The sequence below is a fragment of the Meleagris gallopavo genome, chromosome 1, assembly GCF_905368555.1.
Source record: "Meleagris gallopavo chromosome 1, MGAL_WU_HG_1.1, whole genome shotgun sequence".
NCBI classification, from domain to species: Eukaryota; Metazoa; Chordata; class Aves; order Galliformes; family Phasianidae; genus Meleagris; species Meleagris gallopavo.
In genome coordinates this window covers 100,430,096-100,456,277 of record NC_139404.1, presented here as the reverse complement: position 1 = coordinate 100,456,277, position 26,182 = coordinate 100,430,096, and the positions used below count along the sequence as shown (strand labels likewise).

At 37.3% G+C, this 26,182-nt stretch overlaps 1 pseudogene; it reads right to left on the bottom strand.

Moving 5' to 3' along the window:
* Positions 1-2,775: 2,775 nt before the first annotated feature.
* LOC116216225 (U6 spliceosomal RNA) lies at positions 2,776-2,873 on the bottom strand (annotated as a pseudogene).
* Positions 2,874-26,182: the final 23,309 nt, after the last annotated feature.

Below are 26,182 nucleotides of genomic sequence, written 5' to 3'. Positions count from 1 at the left end.
TTGGGGCTTGGCAGAATTTAAAGTAGCATATGAAGTATATGAGCTAGAGCCATCTCCTAGAAAAGGAATGGCAACACTTTGCCAATACATTTAGCTGTCCCAAGCCCAACCCCCTGTTAAAGTGCCCAGAGAGAGCTAGTACTCCAGCAGATGGCTTTTAAGTCTCCTCACCGGGTGGTAAACCCCTGGGCCATGAGGGGTGAGAGGGTCAGCCTTCCAGCCATTTGCTGTCAGAGCAGTGTGAGATCTTTGACTTCCACGAGACCTTAAACACCCTGTCTAATGCCATTCCTTTTTGTCCAGCAGTGGGCTGTGGGGGAGGGAAATTATTATCTATAATGATCTTTCATTTCATTTTAGAGAAAGGGAAAAAGTTAGTTGGATTGAAAATAGGCTTTCGTCAACAGCACAGATTACCAGTCACATCTTTCATTCAATTTTATATTTTATGTCATTCTCTTTAATTTCTTTCCAGTGCTTTCTCTGCAGATTTTCCGTTCCAGTGGGTTGTGATATAGTTATATATGTGTTTCTGATTTTACATTATATCATACTGACAGTTCATAAAGTACAAAATACCAGTGAGACATTTTGGTAGGACATTTTAGCTTTGTTCTGACTTTGAGTAGAATGAAATATGTTCTGTGAAAAAGAGAATTTATAGAGGTAATCATCTGAAGTGATCTCTTTCAACAGAACTCTTAATTCCACACTTTGTTTATATATGAAATAAACCTTTACTAGAGATATGGGTTTGACAAGGAACTGGAACCTTTTCCACCACAGCATAGAAACTGCCATAGTATACAAATATGTAGAATACAGCATTAGACTATAAAAATGTAAAATCTTGTCAGTTTGGTTCACAGATGTCAATGACTGAGCTATGAAATGGAACAAGTTCAATGAATATATATCTGTCTTTTTCATGATCATGTTTCCAAGTTGTAAATTTTTCTCTGTATGCATTTTTGTAGAATGAGATGTCTCCTGGTGTGTGCATTTATGCTCATTCAAATTTTCTCTTCTGTATTTCCCTTGCATATAGGAAGAAGATACATTATCTGTATAGATATGTGTGCCAAAAAAGAGTAGACAGACACGTACTATTTTTACTCTTCTTTATGGAGAGTTAGGGGGCTGTGGGGCAGCAGCATGAGACAAGGCTGGTGCTGCCCCATTGTATAAGACAGATGGTTCCAGCTGGCTCCATGGGTCAGCTTAGGGCTGGGCCCAGCAGCCACCATGGGGGCTGGGGAAAGCCTGGGGAGGGAAGGGCAGAAACTACTGCACAGAGAAAGGAAAAGAAAGGACAAAAACAGGGGAGTACAATAAATGGAACACTATGATCAGAGAGAAACAGGAGGGGACGAGCACCAGAGTGAATGGAGGACACATACCAGAGCAGATGAATAAGCCTGAATAAGCCCTGAAGGAGCTGTGGGATGTGGGGAGCTATCTTGCTCCAATTTATAGGAGGGAGAGGAGGTTCTTTGATATACGTATACTCAGCGTGAGATTAAGAAACAATGGTTCAAATGTTGGTCCGACCAGTTTATTACAAATCTTAATCAAGGAGATGGGGAAGGGGAGGACGGTGATAGAAAAGATAGGAAATAAGCAAGAATTGCGTAACTTAAGTCAGTTTTGTCTGTAGTTGACACAAAATCTGCCTCACCTTGCCGGGCAGAGAGGAACCTGATGTGGTTCAACAAGGGCAAGTGCGAAGTCCTACACATGGGGAGGAATAACCCCATGCGTCAGTACAGATTAGGGGCTGACCTGCTGAAGAGGAGCTCTTCAGAGAAGGACTTTGATGTTCTGGTGGACAACATGTTGGCCATGAGCCAGCAGTTTTCTGCTCCTTCAGAGGAGAAAATTTTCCTAATATCCAACCTAAACCTCCTCTGCTGCAAACCTGTCATCCTATCTCTAGTTATGCAGGAGAAGAGGCCAACCTCCACCTCCCCACAGTATCTCCTTTCATGTAACTATAGAGAGCAGTAAGGTCTCCTCTAAGTCTCCTGTTCTCCAGATCAAATAATCCCAATTCCCTCAACTGCTCCTCATAAGACTTGTGCTCCAGACCCCTCACCAGCTTTGTTGCCTTTCTCTGGACGTACTCCAGGGTCTCAATGTCTTTTTTGTAGTGACGGGCCCAAAACAGAATGCTGTACTCAAGATGCAACTTTGCAGTGCTAAGTACAGAGGGATGATAACTTCCTTGCTCCTGCTGGCTACTCTATTTCTGATAAAAGCCAGGATGCCATTGGCTTTCTTGGCCACATGGGCATACTACTGGCTCATGTTCAGCCAACAGTTGACCAACATCCCCAAGTCCATTTCCTCTACACAGTCTTCCAGTCACTCTGACCCAAGCCTGTAACATTGCCTGGGGTTGCTGTGGCCAAAGTGCAGGACCTGACACTTGGTCATGTTGGACTTCATCCCAATGACCTCAGTCCAGCTATGATATTCAGTCTGTCCAGATTCCTCTGAAGGGCATTCCTATGCTCAGGCAGGTTAACATTTCCTTCCAGTTTTGTGCCATCTGCAACTGAGGGTTCACTCAATCCCCTTTTCCAGGTCATCAGTACATATATTGCATAGGACAGACCCCACTACCAAACTCTGGAGAGCACCACTCATGATTGGCCATCAGCTGTATCTAACTCTGCTCATCACTGCTCTCTGGGGCCAGCCCTCCAGACAGTTCTTTACTCAGCAAAGGATGTACCTGTCCAAGCCACAGGCTGCCACCTTCTCCAGTAGAAGGAAAATATGGAATGCTTCACAAATTTGCATGTCATCCTTGTACACTAATCTTCCCTGTATTGTTCCGATTTTAGTATATGTGCTGCCGAAGCAAAAACAGTCTGGAGCATCTCAGTTAAGAGGAAAGACTGAGGGACTGTTCCATCAGAAGAGGAAACGCCTGAGAGGTGATCTCATAGCTTCGTAAATACCTAAGGTGTGGGAGTCAAGTTTATGTGTTGGACTGTTTTCTGTGGTGTGCAGCGATAGAACAAGGGGCAGTGGTAAGAAACTGGAACACAGGAAGTTCCACACTATCACAAGAAAAACTTTATTGTGAGACTGATGATACTTTGGAGTAGGCTGTCCAGAGAGGTTGTGGAGTGCCCTTCTCTGAAGATATTCAAGACTGATCTGTACGCCTTCATGTGTGATGTGCTGTAGGAAACCTGCTTTAGCAGGTAGTTGGACTCTGTTCTCACAGAGTTGGACTCTGTTCTCTAGAGATCCCTTTCAACCTCTAGAATTCTGTGATTCTGTGATCCAGGCACATTCTCAATCTTGTTTTTCTGACTTTCTGCCTTGTAATTCAACTAAGCCCTTCAATGCATCTTTAACTTTTTATACTAAAGCAGTCTTAATGACATGGTGGGTTTTAATTCAGACACTAAAGCATGCAAGAAACTATAGAATATGTTATAATTTCCATAATTAAACTTGCTTTCATGAATATTCTTAGAAATACTCTTATGCCAAGTAACCTACTGTAGAAGCAAAAAAGCCTAATTATGTCATCTGTGGATCATAATAATTTGGCCTCATGCATACAGAATGTTCTGTCCATATGAAACTGATAACAGGATTTCTAGGTTGATATACAATGCTAAACATTAATGTTAAATCTAAACCATTTGATATTATTTTCTCTGTAATCACATTCGATTTCTGTATTTTTCTTTCTTAGTATTTTCCTGTAGAAAACACTTTTTATTAAACCCTAAGTATATCTTAAATTAAAGTGAACTTCAGGTGTGTCACTTTCGCTTTGAATTACAATTACAATTGACTTTACTAAAACAAACAAAATTATTACATTTTTTTAGTATAATATAAATAATTTCTCCAATGCTTTTCTCTGTTTATAGCACAGACCATATTGCTATTATATTCATCTTGTATACTTAAGATATTTTGACTTATCAAACTCAGACAAACATTTGGAAATACAAGTGTTTTTTTTCCCCTGTTGTTTATTTCTTTATGTTTGTCTTTGATTCTGCTATTAATTACCGTAAGAGAGCAAAGGAAACTAGATTGCTCTATCTATGGCTATCAAACAAGTAGCTTATTGTCCCCATGCACCGTGTATTAGAGATTTCAAAATAAAAAGATGAGAAAAAGCAGAGTTTAGTTAGCAAATGGTATATAGAATCATAGAATCATTGAGGTTGGAAAAGACCTCTGAAATCATCTAGTTTGACTATCAGCTCATCACCACCATGCCCACTTGCCAGGTCCCTAAGTGCCATATCTACACATTTCTACAACACCTCCAGGGACAGTAATTCTACAACTTGCCTTGGCAGCCTGTTCCAAAACGGGACTACTCTTTTGGATAATAAATTTTTCCTAATATCCAACCTGGACAAATACTACTTTTGTGAGACTCATCACAGACTGCACTACAATATATTTTTCCAAATAAAGTACTCTCTTGCTTTCCAGCTGACTCTGCAATTTTACTGCTGAGCACAGTACCATATGATATGGGTTATCACTTTGGTCAGTTTCAATTAGTTGTTCTTCCAGCTCCTTGTGCACCCCTAGCTCCAAGTCAGCCTGAGAAGATGAAAAGGCCTTGACTTATGTAAGCACTGCTCAACAACAACTAAACCATCCGTGTGATATCAACATTACTTTTTTCTTGTAAATCCAAAACATGGTATCATACCAGCCACTATGAAAAAAATTATCTCAGTCAAACCCAGAACAATATCCATTCCCTTATTCCGTACCATGTACATCATGCTCAGGCCCCACACTTTCCAATAGATACCGATTAATTACCACCTTTCCTATCTTTCAATACAAAAACACAGGAATCATTTCCTCTTTGGGCTATCCCTGTAAAATATCAGTTAAATTTGTTTAGTCCATAACTCTGGTCTTCATCTGTCATAGCAGTCCTTCAAGACAGGAAAGAGGCTGCATTATAATGGATTGTTGCATGCTAAATCCAGTTCTGATTCCATTCTGATTCCATCACCGCTGCGCTGTGCTTTCTTCCATCAGAATTCATTCTTCATTCATCTGGGTAAATCTAACTGTAAGCCCATCAATATGACATGTAGAAACCATACTAATGATGATGTAGCAACTAACTTCATACAGTTCAAATAATTGTTTATTCTCACCCAATTTCAAATTGCCTTGAGGTACATATTGAACTTATCCATTCTTCTACATTGCCCACTAAGTGCATCCAGGTCCTTGAAAAAAAGCAATCCACTGATAGGCTTGCCTTTTTCTGAGTCTCTGCAACTTGTCGAGTAGGACTATATACATCAGCCTGTCATCTTTGACTCCCACAGTCTGACAGGACCCGTCAGTGAACAAGGCATCTTGCTTCTCATTCTCTGGCAGTTTATTATACAGTGGGGACTCTTCAGCATGCATCACTTCTTCATCTGGCAGTATTCCAAGATCTTTGCCTTCGGACCATTCCATAATCACTTCTGAGATTCCTGGATGATTGGGATTTCCTGCTCCAGCTTGTTGTGTGATCAGTGTGATCCATTTAATCCACTTACTCCACACAGTATCAGTTTCATGACATGTGGAGGGACCGTATCTTTAAACATCCAGCCCAGCATAGGTAGATGGGAGCTGTGCTTTAGTAAACTTCTGAAGCAGCTCAGACCTCTTTGCATGCTGCCAATCTCTCTTTTTCATTTGAAGTATAGCAGTCATCTTCTGTATCCTCATCTTCAAAATCCTAGGGGTCAACCTCAAGTTTCTTCTAGAATTTCTGCCAGAGACTCCAAATGGGACCATTTTCCCTTTTATTTTTGTTCTGCTTGGACTGGTCCAAGGTCTACTTTGTCAATATTTAGACTAAAATATCTCCTTCAAGGTGAGAATGCAATGTGTAATTTCAATTGCTGATTTTTAAATTATTCTTTTTAAAATTTTTAATGCACCTTACCCCTTAAAAAAAAAAAAAAAAAAAAAAAGGATAATTCACGGGGGTTACTGAAAATGAAAGAATTTTACTTTTGTCTTACCTTTTTTTTTTTTTTTTAAAGTCCTTTTAAAAAGGGATAATTCTATTATTAGTTGTACAGAAAGCCAACCAAACAAGTGAATTGTATGGATCATCTTCTCACGCCAATCCAGACCAACATGAAAAAGCATGATAATGGTATGAAGTTACAGTTCTTATTTTTCCTCCTTTTTACACACACATCATTTGAAGTTAGTGGGGTACTTTTGTGAATTTTGTGTGGGTATATTTTCACAAAGAAAGAGTGCACTGACCATATGGAGCAGAAATATTTTGTGACATTTGGAGACGCTGCACTAGGCGAGCTTATTTCCGCTGGCCACTGACTCATAGAGGCCACATAATCATTTATTGTTAGCATGGTGCTACAGGGGAAGCCTTTGCTATAGTGCTTGATGTCTTGTCACTGGAGCAAGGGGCCTGCCTGCTCATCTCTGACAGATCTCCTCCTACAGCTAGCTGCAAGCTGTATAGCACACAGGCAATGGGCTCTGTCTGTTTGGCGGTAAACATCCTGGCCCTGGGAGATCTCCAATTCTGGAACAATGGGGCTGCATTCCTTGGCCTTTCTGTGTAGGAGACTGGTTAATTCACTGCTTCAAATGATGTATAATAAAGTTTTATGTCCAAACTCTGGATAACAACCTTAAATGCTCTCAGTAGCAGCATATTTTGGCTGTTCTCTATTTGAAGCCGGCTTTGCCTCCAGTAGGAAGATTAAAAAAAAAAAAAAAAGGAAAAAAAAAAAAGGAAAAAAAAACTTTATGTTCTATTATAATATGAATTCCGGAATTTGTGCCTCGTATTGTAAATTCTTTGGAAGAGGAATCTTAGTCCTAGTGCTTTGAAAAGTATATTTTCATTATTCATCAAAATATAAAGAACAGTGCAGAAATAAATGTTTTCACTAGCCCCAGAAAGTCACAGGTGTTTACTGTACAGCAAACAGACACATCCTGGGATTATGCTGACAGAGCAGAGATTGTTTTAGAAATAAATTTTATTCTCAGATTTCTGGTCGAACAGGCAGGGAAGAAATGATTGTAAAAAAGTGTAGCTTTTTGATAGAACACCCATGCAAAATTTTTTTCAATCTCCCTGGAAATTGAGGAAGATCACTTAAATTTGAAAAGACTTAAGTAATACAGATTTAGGCAAGAAATACATATTTCAGGACCATTACAAAAAATAAGTGTTTTGTAAAAGAACATATCAGTATGTTCATAGCCAATGCTATACCAATCTACAGCAATGGTGGAAGAGAAGACCCACGAAACCACAGATCTGTTAGTTTAAACACAATCTCAGGACAAGTTATGGAGAAGATTGGGAACATTGAAATGCAATAAAAGAACAACGCTGTGATCAGGCATGGTCAGCATGGGTTCATCAAAGTGAAGTCTTGCCTAAGTAGTTTGATCTCCCAGAATAAGATCATTCGCTTTGTGGGTGAAGGGAAGGTGGTGGATATAATCTTCCTATATTTTAGAAAGATCTTTGATAAACATCTCTCACAGCATCTTTCTGGACAAATTGTCCAACAAACAGGTGAGACAATCAGGTTCATGCTATGCTAGGCAATGAACTGATTTGATGATAGGATTCAAAAAGTTGTAGCAAATGGAGCTATATTAGTCTGGTGGCCAGTCACTACCAGTGTTTCTCAGTTCTCAATCCTTGGGCCAATCCTGTTAAATATTATTATCAATGATCTGGATTCAGGAGTGGAATGAATTCGCAGATTTGCTAATCATACTAACCTATGAGATGCTGTTGGCTTCTGAAAGGATGAGAGGCTTTGAAGAGAGATATAGATAGGTTTTAGCACTGGGCAATTGTCAGCAGCGTGAAGTTCAGCAAAAGAAAGTGCTGGGTTCTGCAACTGAGATGGAGTAATACCAGACAGAGATACAGACTGGGAGATGCGTGGCTGGAAAGTAGTGCAGCAGAAAGCCATATGGGAGTGCAGGTGGCAGCAGGCTCAGTGCGAGCCGGCAGTGTGCCCAGTCAGCCAAGAGGCAAATCATGTGCTGGAGTGCACGGAACAGAGTACAGCTGATCAAAAGAGGTGATTTCCCCGTTGATACAGCCTTACCTTGAATATGGTGTGCGGTTCTGCTTTCCACAGTATAAAAAGGATGGCAAGCTACTTTAATGCACACAGTGGGCAACAGAACTGGTAAAAGGAAGGCAAATTCTATGAGGAAAGTCTGAAGAAACTTGATTTGTCTAGGCTGGAGAAAAGGAGCCCAAGAGGTGATCTCATTGCTCTCTACAAATTCCTGAAGAGGAGAAGTGTACAGGAGGGGCTTAGCTCCTTTCCCTGGTAATAATGACAGGACGTATTAAAACTACTGCACCAGGAAAGGTTCAGAGAGGGCATTAGGCCGAATTTCTTTACTTTGAGGGTGCTCAGAAATTGGAACAGGCTTCTTAATGAAGTGGTTGATGTCTCATGCTTGTCAGCATTCAAGAAGCATTTGAATAATGCCCTTAATAATCTGCTTTAACTATTCATTAGCCCTGAAGTGGTCAGGCAATTGAACTCAATAATCTTTCAAGACCCTTTCTAAATTTTTCTGGTCTTTTTTTTTTTTTTTTTTTTTTTCCAGTTCTGTTCCATTCCATTCTATTGTAGTTTTCAACAACTCAGTGGAAATTCCTTTAAAAATTATCAGATAATCAGAAGTAAATATCTTTGGAAAAATTTATTAAAATGTTAAATATAGTAAATGCTATTCTTGAAACCTCCCTGTCAACATCCTAGAAAACCATATTCTGAGAAACATTTATTTGAACTTATAAAATTAAAAGAGCATGATAGTGTCCTGGGCAACCTGATCTGGTGTGTGGCAACCCTGCTCATGGCAAGGAGGTTGGAACTGGATGATCTTTAAGGTCTCTTCCAACTCAAGCCATTCAGTGCTTCTCTGAAATTTCTAAAATACCAGAAAAATAGGTTTCCTAGACTATTAAAACTGATACTGTCTTACCAAAGTTAACAAACATCTACCCATGGTGCACTTTCCTTACATTTATACATCCTGATATTATGTCAAAAGTATTTATTAGATAAATGAAGAGCTTAAATGAGAGAGCACTTTTGAGAAGGTGGGATAATCACTATTTCTTTCAAAATATAGACTAGCAGTTAAACCCCTAAGGTGAGATTTAGAGCAGCCATATTTCCTACATTTAATTATCTCATAGCATATCTCCATTTTTAGGAGTTACTAAGTCAGTTGTTTTAAAGGAAGCACTGATGCAGGCTACAAGTCTGCAAATCTGTTCTTGAAGGTGTAACTGCTGTGCTGGGAATAAAAAATAAAGCTACAGATAGTACTATACTACTGATTTCTTCTAAGATCTGAACTGACAATCAAGAGTTGCAGAGGCTGGCTCTTCTTCATCCCTAATTGTGCCTCTAACAGGAGTCCAGCATATTTCCACTGCCCAACATGCCCTTCAGGGAGCAGGTCATCTTTGCTGCTGGGAGTAGTGTAATTGGGGAACTGTCAGTATCACAGGAGAAAAAAAGAGAAAAAAAGGTAGCAAGACTATCAGCTGTTTCAGGTGTTTTGTGTTTTAATCAGAAAAAGCAAAAGGCATTTTATTGCTTTGTTGGGGGTGAGTGGTGTGTGTATGTGTTTAACATTTTTTTTTGGTAGGTTTTTTTTGGGGGGAGGGCTAGATTAAGTACAGCCTGTTCCCTTTCTTCATAGAATTGTCAGAAATGTCACTACTGCATTTGTCATTTTCTTACAGTATGTCTGCAATATTCTGTTCTTCCTGGAGGAGTGCATGCTACTAGAAGGGCTAGTACAAGATGAAGATTGCTATCCATTCCCATTTCTTCTCCATTAGTAACATTATGATTATTTTATGTTAATGCATATATATTTATTAGCATTTTATTATAATAAGAAGGCTCTTAAGTGTAGCAGGAGGACAGCATCCCGTACTTCAGGAATTGAAAGATAAAAGACATAACAATTACATGAAAACAATACAGTGCAGGAGTTAAACTCGTAAAGATGAAAGCAGGGAAGAGCCTGGCAACCGAAAGTAACATTTTATTTTTTTTTAATATCAAAACTAAAACATCCATTAAGATGGCCTTATAGGGACAAGACAAAAGAGAGGTGACCTTTTAGCCTCTGAAGCACCAATCTACCTCTATATTTTCAAAATTAACCATGGTTGCCTCAAATTTTTATTCTTGTAATTCAGGTTGTCAGTTACCTTATGTTTGGTATATCTTTGGGAGGATAATATGTTGTGTTTAGGTGTTTTCTGGCTCTAGTGCACTAGGTAAGATGCACTTCATCTCAGGAAGGCTGCAGAAGAATATTTATATGTGATTGAGTGCCAAACTATGTGTTCCAGAAGAGTAAAGATTGTTTACCATATGATTTTGTGGCACAGCAAAGAAGTCTGAATCCTTTTGGTTTACTCTCCCAGTAAACTGCAAAGAAAGTTCAAAGGGACTGATAGGATCTGTAGTGCAAATGCTTAGTATATTTTGGAGTGAAATAGCTAGTAACAAATTATATCATATTTACTTTTTTTTTTTTCTTCATACCACGAGAAAAATGACTAAGAACAGTTTGAAAAAAAGCAGATAAACTGGGATTTGGAGAAATGAAACTTAGGAGCTCGTTATTCACATACGGTTTTAAAAAAATAAATAAGAGAAAAAAAAGTTTTGATACCTAATGCTGATCAATATGCATTAAACATGTTTACCTTTCACAGAACGGTACTGCTCATAATGGTATTATAAAGTGGTTGTTGAGGATACAGCTCAAAAACACTTTGCTTATAATGCAGTAACCCTGGATTCTTCATAACAGGCTTCAAATTATTCATATCAATCAACAAAAAACTACAGTGAGATTTTTTTTTTTTCTTAAATTACTTGGGAAGCTATATTCTTTTGACTTGCAGGAACTGGCAGTATAAATTATTCTAGTCACCATTAAAACTTATAGAACAAACCTCTGTACTAACAATATATGTGAGTTTAGAAATATTATCAATCTGTTTCAGATACACATTGCCATACTCTGTTAACTGGGATACTCATTAGAAAGAATATAGCATAAAAGCTTCCTTTTAAAATCTGGAATCAAATAAGTAACTGTTTTAGAGTGATTGTAATTTCAAAAATACTTAGTGTTTCTGTGTAATGCTTTTTAACTACACATTTTCCAGTTGCATTTCTTTAATGGTTCTTGATTTTTTGCTTTGTTAAAGGCAATATATTTTTTATAATTTTTCCAGTTAAAATTAAATATTCTCCTTTAAGTAAAATAATGATTGATCAAATAAATCAATATAAAAAGGTTTCTTTGTCACGAATACACAAATTTATCATATAATTTGGTCAGAACTGAACAAAACTAGGTCAGGTGGTGGTTATTACTTTCAGATGAGTGCACACAAAGCTGAGGAACAAAAATTAGGTTTTAATGAAAAAGAAGTAATTCCACAAGAAGATTTCAGTCTTTATATGTTCAAATTGTATTATAGTGATAAATCTTCTTTTATCTCAAAATAAATGTGGAACACTCAGAAGAATGAAATCTGTAGTTTACAAAATAATTGATGCTAGAAGTTGTCAGTGAAGAGGTGACTGACCTCCTCTGTGCTTTGCCTTGCTTAGCAACATTGCTTAGCAACAACAGATTATTAGCACATATCATTAAATGGGAGAGAATCATAGGCAACCGAATGCTAATCATTTTTGCATCGAATGAGAGGTGCATGATCCTTAAAGACTTTTTTTTTCTTTTCATTTTTATCAAGTCACAACTCATCTAGAGTTGTCTTTTATGTTGAATATTTAGCTATTTTTTAAAAATGCAAATTTCTGTTTTTGGTTCCTCGTGTTTAAACATTATATCTATAAATAATATCTAAACTGTTCTGTAGGCTTTTTTTGTGACCATTCCTTCTGTGGCCCTCTACAATTATTACCTCATGTACACGGTTAAGTCATTCTGATTTCATTTCAGACTTCAGAACGTCTGAATAAAAAAAAATAAAAATAAAAATAAAAATCAATTATATACTTTATTTACTTCATTTTTTATCTGTTCTTGCAAATTTAATGCTAAACATCTCCATACATGCAGGAGGTGCAGAGCTTGTAACAGTTTTCTGCAATAAAAAAAGGAAATGTTGCAGTTGTGAAAAGAAAATCTGGTTTTAATGCAACTTGAAGACATCATGAAATTCCTTTTGCTCATAGTTTACCAGGTAAAAACAGCAGACAAAAAATGTATAGGATTTTCCTGAGTGGCCATGAACTGCTGATATGAAATAGTGTTCTGAGTGCAAGTAGAGCTGTGTCACTCAGCTCTGTCAGGGTCCATGACAGGCTAGAATGTACTCAGTCCAGAGAGAGGCAATCAGCTAACCTTGAAAGTGTTCACTCTGCTCCCCACTGCACAGTCTAACAGGATTTCTCTTCTACCATATATAGCTTTTCTGAAGAGTAGTGGCACTCTTTAACTATTTTGGAAAAATTGTATCTATCCACCATCTGTCTTTTTGCTTTGTTTCTGTAATAAAATGCATTTTTTTGAAACCGAGTACAGTGAATTCACTGCTACATGTAATCACAGCTAGTTGCTTTCCAATGTGCAGAAATCAGTAAATACTAATTCTTCTGCTTTATTCCCAGGGCTCTTTTTCAGTATACTTATTACAGGAAATGGACACACAAGTCATACTGGTATAGTTTGCAGTGTGCTAAAATAATTTAAAAATCTCTAATTTTTGGAGAAAGTGGAGAAATTGAATGATCTATTGTGTTTCTCTAGCACATACAAAAAAAAAAATTCTCTATTAGTTTCCAAAAACACATTTTATTTTCAGGAATAATGTTTATGTTATATATGTATTCAGATATGATGAGTACAATTGAATATAGATACGATCAACTAAATGATTTTCTGTACTACAAGCAAGAGAAAAAGAAGAATTTTTAATGCATAGTGGCTCTAATATTAAACAGTGGGACAAGTACTAACAAGGTTTGTCTGCTAGAAAACTGTCTGTCTATTACAATTGCTCTGTTGCAGTTAGTATGTTTTCTAAGTGGTAGTGTTATTGTCCAATAACACAAGAGCATGAGTTTCCCAAGACCTGGCTGGGACAGAAAATTGGCAGCCGTCTAGAGGTCAGGTTATGAATGCTGCTGCTCAACTGAAAGAAGACCTTTCTGTTCAAAGAGCCAAGGACTAATGCTCAGCTCATTAACTTTTTCATCTAAATTAGACTGCCCAGTTTCACTTTGTGGACACTGTGGTTTTCTATCATCAGTCAGAGATGTTTGATAGCCATAGCAAATGACTTCACAGACCTTGTAGAATAAAACTTCAAAATCATCATTCTGCTGTTCAGTCGGAACAAAGTAGATAGAGGTTAAATAAAACAAAAGAGAAAGGGGGAAAAAGAAAAAAAATAAAAAAAGCAACCTATATCACTGCTTGAACTTTTTCATACCTTGTGAGAAATTTGGTGGTTTCAGATGGGATCTTCTCAACACCTCAGTGAACAGGACTTCTCCATGAAGTTTTCCCTCACCATCTCTCTTGCACAGTCTCTGTCCTATTTGCTGTTACATAAATCCATATGCCATATTGCATCCATAAGAGAGTAGTTGTACATAGAACTTTAAATTAAATTTGAACACTTTACGTTATTATTTGGCACGGGTAAGATAATTTTTAAATGATATTACATTATAACACTTATGTGTTAATGTAGTACTCATTTTCATTTTGACAGTTCAACTCAGAAAGAAGTAAAAACATTAGATAACTACTTGTGTGGTCCAGGATTCTGGAAGGAAAGTTGCCACATTACACTTTATATCTTTATATCAGGTGGTCCAAATTACTTTATTTTTTTACCCTCCCATTACTCTTCTCATTGATAATAAAGTCAAATTATTTTTTTTTTCTATTTTCTCTTTATGATACTTAAACAGAGAACATGAAAAGACCCAAGTTGAAGAACACAAATAAGGCTCATGAAGGCATTGCTCTTGTAATATATACTTAAATTTCCTTTATTTGAAACAACAGTGTGCCCTTGCTTCAAAGAAAGCTAATGGTGTCCTGGGCTCCATTAGGAGAAATGTTGTCAGCAGGTTGAAGGAGGTGATCCTTCCCCTCTACTCAGCACTGATGAGTTCACACTTGGAGCATTACATCCAGCTCTGCAGTCCCCAGTGCAAGAGAGACATGGAGCTACTGGAGAGTCCAGGGAATGGCCAGAAAAATGATGAAGAGACTGTAGCATCTCTCCTCTGAGGAGAGCCTGAGGGACCTGGCTGGGACTAAGCCCAGCAGAAAGAAGGCTCAGAAAGGATCTTATTAATGGTATACATTCTTGATGGGAGAAGGTGCAAAGATGTAGCCAGGCTCTTCCAGTTGTGCCCAGTGCCAGGAAAAGAGGCAATAAGCACAAACTGGAACACTAGAGATTCCATCTGAATGTTTGGAAGCATTTACTTACTGTGTGGGTGACTGAGAACTGGTACAAAGAAGTTCCCCAAAGAAATGGTGATATCTGTCCTTGAAAATACTGAAAAACCACCTGAACATGGTCCTGGGCAAGCATCTCTAGATGGTCTTTCTTCAGCAGAAAGTTGAACCAGGTGAACACTAGAGGACCTTCCAACCTCAGCAATTCTGACTCTGTGATTCTGTGAAACTGCAAATCACATAATTAATTGCCAGAGACAGAGGCAAATCGGACCTTACTTCATATTGTCTGCAAGGTTTCTGATTCCTGCCTTACTTTTTTTGGAGTGCTATATATGGCTGTTTTGAGTTGCCCTCTGTGATGTTAGTGGAGATTGTTACAGTGTCTTTAATGCTCTAAAATTCCCTGTTCCTCCAGAAGAACTGGAAATAAATGTTTTCTAGAATGAGATTAATCATTTTACACAGAGACAGTATGTTTCTTAGATAGGAAATGGTCTTAAAATGATACTTGCTGAAGCTCAGCTGCTGACATTTTATAATTAGCAGCTTGCTATTTAATTACCATATTTCAATGCATTTTATTAGTGAATTACTGATGAGTAAACATATGAATGGTTTATATTGTTTTGTTGATAACACACACTTTGTGCATAGCTAAGCTAACTTCATAAAATGTCTCCAGGGTTCTGATACTGGAATTCTGTGCCTATCCGTTTCAGCCCACGATGACTAAAGTTGTATTGCACAAAATGCTCTTAGCTGGTTAGAGACTCTCAGCACTAAGAATGGTGTTTGGAATAAGAAAGGATGTGTATATAAGGAAGTGAAGAGCATGCTGGGTCATTGCCAGGATATCTGCCCTGGGTGAACAGGCAAGCGTCGTACTTATTTACCTTTCTTTCATGTAATATCTACATCTGCCACAAAATATGTTTGATAGGGATGATCTTGTACCTTGCAATGTTTGTCTCAGCAAGATGAAATCCTTGTAACCGCTGAAAAAGTGGCCAAATCTAATGATGGGAACTCGGGAAAGATCAGCAGCCCGTAATGACAATTGAGTTGCAGTTTTTAGTGCCTTCAGCTCCAACAAAAAAGCCACTACTACTTAGCTGTAGAAAATGTACCGAAATATAGGTTATAGGTCAGCACCTGCATCTTTCTGGTGAAGCTTACTCTTGAAACTTCTGGTAAGTAATGAGTATTTTGTCTAATAAATGAGCTTTTATCTTCTATAAGAATTGAGTATTTCATGCAACTTCTTATTTTAGAGATTCACTTTTATTTTTTGAACGAGAGAAAACTTAAAATAGGCAAGTTAAATAGAACACAGACATGATGGGTTTAATTAAAACATCCTAGGTACACTCAACATTCTCTCCTGAGATATGAAGAAGTAACAGCTTAATTTTAGGGTTATGAGAATGTGACTAGTTAAGTTGTTCAGCATTCAGAGTAAGGTAAAAGTGTGTATTCATTAGAGATGTTAAGTATAACTTGGGTCAATGAAAAGCTGACATACCTGTTGGTCCTGGTAATTCCAGGGGCAGTCTTGCCAGCCTCAACAAAGTTCAGCAAAGAATTTAATCATGTTTCACTTCAAGGACCTTGGTTTTCTCATTGCCTTCAACAGGTTTTCAGCTATACTGAAACAGACATAAGTGTTCTCATAGCACTTTAAGTTTGTTTAAAATCTGTAAAATTTATCCAGTTTCCTCATTTTACACAAAATTCAGGACTAATACATCAGATTATAGTGTCTCTGTTCTGGTGTTAAGTCTAAAGTGTATTTGATTGCTATTCACGCTATGCTATATTCACTGGGGATATTTTTGTTTTGTTTTGTTTTGTTTTGTTTTTCTTCTATGACTAGCAAATAGATGAGCTTGTAGTGGAAATATTTTCAGTAGCTTCATTGGAGCTCAAGTTTATTCAGAGATATTAAAGCACTCCACTTTAAAAAAATCAATTGAATTACATGAAGTGCCATATAATCGTTTTGCTAAGCATCTTCCCTAGATGTATTTTATACTAGTAATCTCCAGCTGAGATATCTTCAGTCATCCATGGACTATACTAGAACTGGCAGTCCAAAGATCTAAGATATATTAAAGCTTCTTCTTTACAGAACAATAACTCAGACTCTGGTATACCAGTTATATCCTCAGTGTGTAAGAACATCCCATAAATACCCTAATACTGTAATATAGTGCTTCCTAAGAAAACAGGCTTGGGAATCTGTGCTTTCTAAATCTCCAGAGACAGTGTTCATGTTCAGTGTGATAGTGATGAAAATCCAGTGAGAAGACACATCCCAGACACAAAGCTTCCAAGCTTCCAGGATCCTGCAAGACAGCCATCTTGATGTGCTGTCTTTTCACGTGTCTGGAAAGCTGTGCTAAATTGGAAAGAGAAATAAATAATATCTTGGATTTGCCTGCCTTGTCTGTACAGAGGTAGAGGAGATCATACGTTTGAAAACAATTGGCTTCAAATTTTCATCCTGCATACCAGCTCTTTGTTTAAAGAAGATAGAAATACCTCATTCTAAGGAATTTTTTTTTTAGTTCCTGCACATATACATATTGAAAGATCAGTCTTTCTCGGTGTTCCGATTTTTTTAACCTTAGCTCTTATTTAATGCTGAGTTTAATTTAAATAAATCCTTCAGTAGTTTTTGTAGTCAGATTAGACATCCAGTCCCACTTTGTAAATAATAACCTACTCTTGCATAACTACCTGGTTTGGTCCAGTGTTTATGTTATAGCAGAGAGGACATTACCGTGTCACATCATGCAATCCTGTTGGTATTATCTCTTTACAGGAGCAAATACCTGTGTAAATAGCTTTGCAGAAATTTTTTTTTGATGCATGTGCATGCTACCTCTGAGCATTAGGTTTAAACTACTATAAAGACTTTTCCCACTCCTGTTCTTGCTGAATTTGAATGGAAGTTGTGAAAGTGTATGGCTACTTTTATTCTTTGCCATTGTATCTACAAAATAATTTTCTGGGACATTCCACAGCCCTCAAAATGTGCAAAATATTGAAAGAGTAGTAAATATAAATTAACCATCTAGATAAATGTAGCCTTTACTGGAGAACGATGACAAGAGGCAGACAATAGGAGGCAAGACAATTGAATTGACTGTATCTATCACATCTCTTTAGCTCCAAGAATACCACTGAGAGATACAGTCCTTGTCAATCACACCTTTGTCTCAGTTTGACTAAAACCTTCCACCTACATTAAAAATCCATTAGCCTTGCTGCTTTTATGACAGTTTTGTTACTCCACAAAAGGAGGGAGTTTCCCCTCCTTTTTATCAAATTGTTCTTAGACTCCATTTCTCTATTTACTCATGGCAGCCTGAGACCACTGCGCTGCCTGTGTGCAATGATTTAAGGCAGCTCAAATAAGACCAAGCAAAATAGATGGTCACCATGAACAATCCATGACATTTCTTCAGTTTTGTCATCAGACATCTGTGAGGTCAGACTACTGATGGAAGGAAATGTTTTTGGTTATGGGGGTATCATGAAGAATTGAAATTCTAGTAAATAAAAGGAAATAAACTTAGAGCTTGACAGATAAATTGAAATGGTTAAGTTACTGCAAAATAATTATGTCCCTGAATAGAGAACGATGCATTGTCTCAAACTAGTATTTGAAAGAAAGAATTTTGTACTAATTGGTGACTGTGGGCATCTTATCTTGGAAATTTTAAAATAAGATTTTCAGAGAACTTTTCACTTTTGGAAAATTAGGTTTCCTGGCGATTTCAAGCATAGTATTATAGGCTATTTTTGAATAAAGTTTGTCCTGCTTTTGTTTTATTTTCTAATGATAAGTGACTGAAGAATTATGTTTTGAGTTATTTTAGAATAAAAGCTTAATTAAAAAAATGTCCTTAAGCACTTTTCAAAACTATGTCCTCTGTTTGTTTCACAAGAAATACAATAAAATTAGGTCTGGAATTAAGAGAATGTTTGAAAGAGCAGAAAGATTCCCTCAGAGGGAAAAACTTTTTTTTACTCAGTTGTGATTTTCTCCTTTTTGTATACATACATGGTAATCCAACTAACAGAACTATTAGAAGTTGGGTTTTTTTTTTTTGTTTGTTTGTTTTGCATAAATGATAGCTTGTTTTTAGTAGATTTTGAGTAATATTCAAAGAAGATAAATTTACATTCCAAATATGATTTGATGCATTAAATTTTTTTTACGTGCATTGATAATCAACTCAGAGAAGTAGTAGTATGTGTTTTCTGCAATGAATAAAAAACTAGCAGTATGCTTAGGAAGAATGAATCATAGAATCTCAGAATCACAGAATGATCCCGGTTGGAAGGAACCTCAAGGATCATCAAGCTTCCATTCCCCCCCGCTAACCTCTACATTTAATACTAGACCTGGCTGCCTAGGGCCTCATCCATCCTGGCCTTGAACACCTCCAGGGACAATCTCTCTAGGCAGCCTGTTTCAGCACCTTATCACTCTCTCATAGTAAAGAAATTTCCCCTGATATCTAACGTAAATCTTCCCTCCTTCAACTTCCAACCATTTCCCCTTGTCTGCTATTATCCATAATTTCAAAGAGTTGACTCCCTTGTTTATAGGTTCCCTTTAGGTATTGAAAGGCTGCAATGAGGTCACCCCGCAGCCTTCTTTTCTCCAGGCTGAACGAGCCCAGCTCCCTCAGCCTGCCTTCGTAGGGGAGGTGCTCCAGCCCTGTGATCATTTTTGTGACCCTCTTCTGGATCCTCTCCAACAGCTCCCTGTATTTCTTGTACTGGTTGCCCCAGATCTGAACACAATACTCTCGGTGGGGCCACACAAGGACAGAGTAGAGAGGGAAAACCACCTCCCTGTCTCTGCTGGCCACCCCTTTTCTGATGGAGCCCAGGATATAATTTGCTTTCTAAGCAGCAAGAGCACACTGCTGCCTCATGTTTAGTTTTTCATCCACTGGGACCCCCAGGTCCTTCTCTGCAGGGCTATGATTCTATGATTCTATGATTTTATGATTCTGTGATTCTATGAATGAGTACTATTGACTAATTACTAGCATACTAATATTAAATGTATAACCCTGAGATAACTCTGAATTTCATAAATAATTTGCCTTAAAAATTTCAGAGATGCAGAAGGCAGATGCAGAGATGCACAACATGCAAAAGATCTGTCGATGACATCTTAGGTTACGTTGTTAAATTAGCACATGTCCATATCCCATTGCCTAGTGCCTGTCTATATAGTAGACTCCGAGAGTAGTTCAGTGGAAGGGATTATGTTAGCTCACACCTAGTAGTGTGCTAAGGTGGTTATAGTGATTATGAACCTGAGGTGTCCTATCTGTTTAGAGTACTCTATGGCATATGGATTTACCAGATTGGCCAGGCTGACTCAGTCATTTCCATGATGCACTTTTATTGTCCTTTAGGGATGTGTCCCAGATGTTTGCTTGCCATTTGTCAGCTGATGTTTTGCAATGAAACTACAAGCCTTTCCCTCAAAAATATTTATCACTGATAATGAACCATGGTAGTTTCATTATTTATGAGACTGAAACAAGATAAAGGGAAAGATAATCTATTCATCAAAAACAAAGCATTAACAAACCAAAAATTATTTGCGTCACTGTTTTAAAAGTTTCAAATTTTAATAGATCCAAATAAAGGATGTATCACTTGCAGTGAACTTACTATGTTGAATTTGCCATTTTCTAGCTTATAGTTTCTGAAAAGTCAGAACATGTTTCAAAGTGATGTTTTTGTTGAAATTCACATATACTTTAAATAATATTAGTGGTGAAGTTTTATAAAAAAAGACTAGATGATCATAAATAAATGAACTCTTGCTTTGGGTAGGTAAGTAATTTTTCAAGCCTGATACAAGAAGGATTGTTCCTGTGGGGGGGAACTGTTACACCTCTGCTATTTGCTGGAGAAGAATATACCTTGACTGCTTCCTCCTATGCTATGAGGACATGGTCTTGTCCCTGTCTTCTGAACAACTTGCTCACTCAACCTCTTCTGGTTCCTGGTGTAGAAACCAGCCTCTCATGTCCAGATGCTGCTAAGTTTGAGGAGCTGCAAAATTGGCTTATGAGAAGCTTGACTGTAGAAGAGATCTCTGTTGATACTGGAAAATGTATTCTCACACAAAGCTGTGTTTATGGGACTTACAGCTGACAGAAGATGACAACCTGCTGCCAGAGAGAAGAAGGGGGGGGGATGAAGAAACAGGAAAGAGAAGGAAGGCCCTCTGCCACAGCTCACTGCAAAGAGATGCAACATCCTCCTTGGGATGGTCTCTCCAGTGCAGCAGCTGGCGGTGTTGTAACCAGCTTAGTCATCACCCTGTTTTCTCTTCCCATGGACTGGCACAACCTGGGTAGCCATTTCACATAGGACCTGATATTCCCTCTCACAGCTGTCACTGCACATGGACCAAGCATGTGGCACTGCTGTTGGGCCTCGGTCTGCTTGATGAGGGCAGAGTGGAGAACCTGCCTTTCTCATGCACTCACTGAGTGCTGATGCCTCAGAACTGAGCATCCTGGACATGGAGCAGACACTGCTCAGTAGATGGTTGGTATTGCTCCCACGTTTTCTCTGCAACCAAACCACATTTTGAGGAGTCGAATCCTATGCAACTAAAGATAATGTTGCATGGAGGCTTGCAGTAGAGAGAGTTGTAATATCCAGGCAGTGACCATCCATTATCTCTGGAAGCTCCAACCTGTGCACTGCTGCCAATAAATTTCTTCTATGAACAAACGCTCTATCAGTGAATGTCTGTGAAGATCTTTGAGGGATAATGTAGCCATAGGGTGCTGAGTATGCCAATGTCACACAGCTAGTAAACATTGGCAGAAAGACAGAACCACAGATTGACTGACATCAAAATGGACCTCTGTGGGCTATGGGGGGCCTATAAGAAAGAAGGGGACAGGTTCTTCAGCAGAGTCTGCTGTGACAGGACAAGGGGAAATGATTTCAAATTAAAAGAGGGGGAGACATAACTAGATATAAAGTTTTTTATGAGAAGTCTGGTGAGGCACTAGATGGAACAATTTGCCTAGGGAGGTGATGGAAGCCCCATCCTTAGAGACATTCAAGGTTAGACTGGACAGAGCTCTGAGAACCTGATCTAGTTTTAGATGTTGCTATTCATTGCAGGGAAATTGGACTAGATGAGTTTCAAAAGTCTCTTCCAACTCCAATGATTCCATGATTCTATGATTCTATGATCTGACCACTTCCCTTTTTTTCTTCCAGCATAAACACTAATTTACACTATTTCATACTAACACTGCAAGGGTTTTTTTTTGTTTTTGTTTTTGTTATTGTTTTTCCTGAATGTGGCCTTTTGTCTTTGTGCGTGTGTTAGCTCTCATGATTGAAAAAATGTACTGCTTCTAGCTCAGAATTTTCTGCCTATAATTTTGGTTTGGATTTCTCTTCAATGATTTCAGTGCAGTTGCTCCTGAGTTACATATGAAGAATAGAAAGGAGAGTTCTAGAAACCCATAAAAAAGAAAGATTTTCCTACTGTTTTCACAATTCATTCAAACAAATTTATTTATCTGTAAGATAGATTAAAAAATGTGAGGCTTAATGTTAAGCTGAAAGATGTTGTGTAGAATGTTTGTGCTTTTTTTTTCTGTGAGCATGTTGAATATTGTATTTAATGAAAAGATATTTTTAAAGGCTTTTTTGATCAAGAAGTGAAATCAAATGGACTCCCCAAACCCTCAAAGAACTGTTATTATTTCATGTTATTTATTTTCTAATTGATGAACTTGTGATCATGTTTTAGAGATAGTAGTGATTTCTGCGAGAATGTTTTCTTTTTCCTGTGGACCAATGTTCAGAATTAGATTCAAGTAGGAATTTTTTAGAAAACATATCTTTATCCCTGGCATGGATTTATATGGGAATGACTTCAGTCTTTTGAGTAATCTTTCTAACATGACCTGAGTTTCCTCCCAAACCATATAATCTAAAGGAAGATAAAAACATAATTAAAGTTGTTAAAATACATCAGAAGTCTTTTAAGTGCTTGTATCTTCAATACAGATGTTTACCAGAATCTTGTAGCCCAGTCCAAGAAATCTGTTTTATATGATTATTCACACATATGCTCCCAAAAATTATTCTGTGAGGCACAAATGATTTGTATATTTTGACATCTATTAATGTGTGATGTTTTGCTCTGGTGATGCAGATAATACTAATTACTTCAAGGTTATGCAAAGTATTTTTATTGTTATTTTTGTTTATAATAAAAGAAATCAGATACTCTAAAAATACAGTAAAGTAAAAGAATTTTTAAGCTGATTGTATCTACTTTGCACTTCACACTGTGATTGAGTTAAATCTGGAATATTTCTGCCCTTGGCTTAGCACTTTCTTCCACCTAGCACAGTGAAAGTAATATATTTAATAATTTACATTTCAGTGATTCCTGAGGACTTCTTTATTTGATTTTAATTTTTCTACATACATAGTATATTTAGTGTAAATTCAGAAGAGATACAACATGTGAGTGATATGAAGAAAAGATGATGGACAATACTTCTATCAAAAATGGAAATTGTTATTTCCGTCAGGCTTATTCATACAACTTTTGCATGATAAAAATTGCATGCTCATCTAAGTAGCCCGTATGAACTCAGTGAAATATGATTTTCCTTTTATATAGGGATAAATATTCCTTTGCTTTTCTTTCTGAATATTTTTCTCTTCTATAGACATTGAACATGTATCTAATCAGCTAGTGTTTCAGAAGGGTAGTTTTCATACTGTAATCTTCAGAACTTCAGCATCAGTGGATAGGATCATTATAAGATGTTCCCATTCTTGACTGATGGAAAAACTCTTGAGTCTTATTTTTGAAGTTGTTAATATGTATGTAGGCAAATTGAGTGAAGAAAGAAAAATGTCTCATAAATTTACTTATATTCAGGGCTTATTTTCTGCTTGTTTCTCAGAAATATGGGAGAAGGAGAATAAACTATCATTTCGCCTCTTGTTTAGAAAACATTATTCTTATTTCTGTCCTGCTTGCAATATCAACAAAAATGCCTACACTGAAAATAAAGGCAAAATCTCTCTCTCTCTTTTTTTTTTTTTTTCCTTCAGCAGCTCCGAAAAATTCTGACTTCTTGTTTCTGATTGCTTGCTTCAGAACACACATAGCTTGGCTAATTTCAGTTGGCATTCTTAGACTTTACATTTCAAAGGAAGATGAAGTTTCTCAAAGCTATATGAAACAAATGTAAAAATTCAGCCTTTGAAACATGATAGCTTCTCACTAACATGATTTGAAGTACTATCTATCACTAAAACAGTGTTTAACAGTAGCATTAAAAATATGAAGCTTTCCTCTCACATGTGGAAAAATGTTTTGTCCATTATAGGTCATTCAATGGAAGATTTGTTTCCCCTTTTCAGAGGGTACTTATAATTGTGTGGTTCCATAAATAATTTAGAAATATATGAGCTTTGAAATGTGTGTTGTTGTTTCATACAATATATATCAAAATTTATTAAATAAGCTAAATAACATCAAGAAAATATATCCTCACAATTGAGTTGCGGTTGATATTTAAATGAAGAATAAGCCAGTATCGTGAGAACATCATCAAGCTAGTAATAAATGCTGGCCAATCATTAAATCATCAAATTCCTCATAAATATAACCAAACTTCATCTGCCTAAAGAGGTTTCTAAAATACCGTCTGTCTATTTCATTATAAATTCTAGCTCAATAATGTTCCTGAAGTTAATTAATTTAATAGCTTGGGGCTTGTTACATATTTTAACAATGAAATTTAATTATTCTCTGATGTATGAACCTCAATCCTGGGGCCAATTGTAAAACTTCCTTTCAACAAGTCTATTCTTGTATGATAGTTAAAAACTTACCTCTTTCATTCCTCCGCTAGAATTAATAAAATATATGCTACAGGTCCTCAGACTCAGAAAGTAGATTAAATGACCCACATTTAAAAAAATGTACAACTAGTTTATGTCCTATCAGGATTTTTAAACTTGAAAGAGAGTAACAAAGCTTTGATAAGGAATAGTTTTATGGAATCCAGTTGCTATTTATATAATACGTGCTTTCCATCTGGAGCCATACGAGGATGAACTTGTCTCTCTGTTACCGCATAGGAGTCTGCATGCACATGTAACTCTGCTTCCTAGCATGTGAATGTGAAAAAGCTGTAGTGCCCACTAGAGTAGTAAGAGCAGTGTAAATAACGTTAAAAAAAAAGTTAAGGAAAATTCTAAAGGTAATGGGAGAAGGGATGTTGGTGCAGGATGCAGTCAAAGTCTAATATGAAATGTCAACAACTGCAGTTAAATGGATAAGTTCAAATAAAGAAACATCTGGAAACTGTATTAATTTGGAACTGAGTGTAAAGTTTCAAACAAGCACAAAAATTATGTACTGTCAAAATTTTTCTCTGCTGCAAGTTACCTATTTTGAAAGAAGCTTCAAAAAACTTGACATGAGGGGGCAAAGCATTCTGTCAGTTGGGACTTGCTTGAGGAAGTTGAGCACTTGTCTATGCACCTTGTGTACTCATTAAACAGTGATTATGCTCTGTCTGTCTAAAAATTCTGAAAACATTCAGTATTGTTTCTGATACTTATACTTCTTTTTAGCACACATTTTATACAATTTACAGGAAGTTTTTAAGGAAAGTTGTAATCCCTGCTTTAATGTTCAGTATCAGTTCATAGCAGGGAGGCCAAAATTTTACAGTTTATTTTTTTCGTTTCAAGTTCTGCTCCAGAATCTTTGACATGTACTTCCAAAGAGGTAAGTGAATGCATGGTTACATTTATGCAGTTGAGGGTCTAGCCCTATAAGAAAGGAGAAACTTCAACTTTGTCTTTTCATGCAAAATTACAGGTATTGTACTGAAGTCATCCTGAAGCATACAATCAGATAGATGACATATTTTGTAATGATGAAATTTGGTAAAAGTTTATATATACTTAGAACTGTAGAATCACCAAGGTTGGAAAACACCTCCAAGAGCATCTAGTCCAACTGCCCACCTATCACCAGTATTTCCCACTAAACTATGTCCCTCAGTACAACATCTAAACATTTCTTGAACACCTCCAGGGACAGTGACTCTACCACCTGCCTAAGAAAGCCATTTCAGTACCTGACTCCTCTTTTTGTAAATAAATATTTCCTAACAACTAACCTGAATCTCCCCTGGAGCAACTTGAAGTCATTGCCTCAAGTCCTATCTCTAATTACAGAGGAGAAGAAGCAGACCCACACTTCACCACAGCCTTCTTTGAGGTAGTTTTTGAGAGTGCTAAGCCTCCCCTGAGCCTTCTCTTTCCAGACTAAATAATCCCAATTCCCTCAACTGCTCCTCATAAGACTTGTGCTCCAGACCCCTCACCAGCTTTGTTGCCCTTCTCTGAACATGCTCCAGGGCCTCAATGTCTTTTTTGTAGTGAGGGGCCCAAAACTGAATGCTGTACTCAAGGTGCAGCTTTGCCAGTGCTGAATACAGAGGGATGATAACTTCCTTGCTCCTGCTGGCTACTCTATTTCTGATAAAAGCCATGATGCCATTGGCTTTCTTGGCCACATGGGCAC